Source organism: Fukomys damarensis, unplaced genomic scaffold, assembly GCF_012274545.1.
Source record: "Fukomys damarensis isolate Sample0158 unplaced genomic scaffold, DMR_v1.0_HiC HiC_scaffold_25, whole genome shotgun sequence".
Lineage (NCBI taxonomy): Eukaryota > Metazoa > Chordata > Mammalia > Rodentia > Bathyergidae > Fukomys > Fukomys damarensis.
The window spans coordinates 26,518,390-26,520,127 of NW_022900937.1; positions in this window are offsets into that span (position 1 = coordinate 26,518,390).

The window sequence follows — 1,738 nt, forward strand, 5'->3', positions numbered from 1 at the left end:
GGCTGATCCCACCTCACACCGGATCCCACAGCACAGGGACCAGAGACCTCACAGGGTGGGGACTCAAGACCCAGGAGCCATGGTGTGTTTTCTTCTGTCTCCACCTGCAGATCCATTGGACTGGAGATGCAGAGCCCTGTTAGGAACCCAGTCCCTGCCCTCCTCACCCCAAACTTGTTGTGAGCTCAAAATAGTCAGGTCCACCACCCCTGCCTTGGGCTCCTGCTCCATAAAGCTGTTGGGTTCTGTGTGCAGACATCTGGGTATCTTGCCTTGGTTTCCCCACAACCCAGTCTGTGTCTGACCAGGTAGAGCTCCATGGGGCTACCCCCTGCTGACAGCCACCATACTAGGCAGCAAGAGCTGGCTTTGGTGCCATGTGGAAGGCACCAAGTAATGTCAAAGGTCACCTGGTTCTGCTGCCTGGGTAGTTTTGTGTTCATGGTTCTGCTAGCCCTGGAGCCCAAGGGGGCTAACCCTCTCAGTAGCTGCTGGCCCCAAGCACAGAACACAACATCATTAAGATACTTGCTGGACTTGCCCTTTGAGGGGAGCCAGCAGTGTCCAGACCCCAGGTGTAAGAACAGCAAATCACTGCAGAGCAAACACATGGGGCAGCATCGGAGACTCCCTATCGATCAGGCTCAGAACAGCCTAGCTTAGTCAGGGGCAGTCCAGCTCAGCCCAGCCCAGTTCAGCCTAGTTCAGCCCAGCTCAGTCCAGCCCAGCTCAGTCTAGGGCAGCTCAGCCTAGCCTAGCCCACCCCAGTTCAGCCCAGCTCAGGCCAGGTCAGCCCAGTTCAGCCCAGCTCAGCCCAGCCCAGACCTGTTCAGCCCAGGTTAGGGCAGCTCAGCCTATCTCAGCTCAGTACAGTGCAGTTCCCAGCCCAGCCCAGTTCAGCCCAGCTCAGCCCAGCCAGCTCAGCCCAGCTCAGCCCAGTTCATCTCAGCTTAGTCCAGCCCAATTCAGTCCAGGTCAGCCCAGCTCAGCCCAGGTCTGGTCAGCTCAGCACAGCTCAGCCCAGTCCAGCGAAGCTCAGCCCAGTCCAGCCCAGTTCAGCTCAGCCCAGCCCAACTCAGCTCAGCCCAGCCCAGTTCAGCTCAGTCCAGCCCAGTCCAGCCCAGGTCAGCCCAGTCCAGCACAGCTCAGCCAAGCTCAGCCCAGTCCAGCCCAGCTCAGCCCAGCTCAGCCCAGCTCAGCCCAGTCCAGCCCAGCTCAGCCCAGTCCAGCCCAGCTCAGCCCAGCTCAGCTCAGTTCAGCCCAGCTTAGCTCATCTCAGCCCAGGTCAGCTCAGCTCAGCCCAGCCAAGATCAGCTCAGCTCAGCCCAGCTCAGCCCAGCTCAGCTCAGCTCAGCCCAGCTCAGCCCAGCTCAGCTCAGCTCAGCCCAGCTCAGCCCAGCTCAGCTCAGCTCAGCCCAGCTCAGTCCAGCTCAGCCCAGCTCAGCTCAGTCCAGCCAAGTCCAGCCCATTTCAGCCCAGCTCAGCTCAGCCCAGCTCAGCTCAGCTCAGCTCAGATCAGCCCAGCTCAGCCCAGTGCAGCCCAGCTCAGCCCAGCTCAGCTCAGTTCAGCCTAGCTTAGCTCATCTCAGCCCAGGTCAGCTCAGCTCATCCAAGATCAGCTCAGCTCAGCTCAGCCCAGCCCAGCCCAGCTCAGCCCAGCCAGCTCAGTCCATCTCAGTCCAGGTCAGCTCAGCTCAGCTCAGAACAGCTCAGCCCAGTCCAGCCCAGCTCAGCCCAG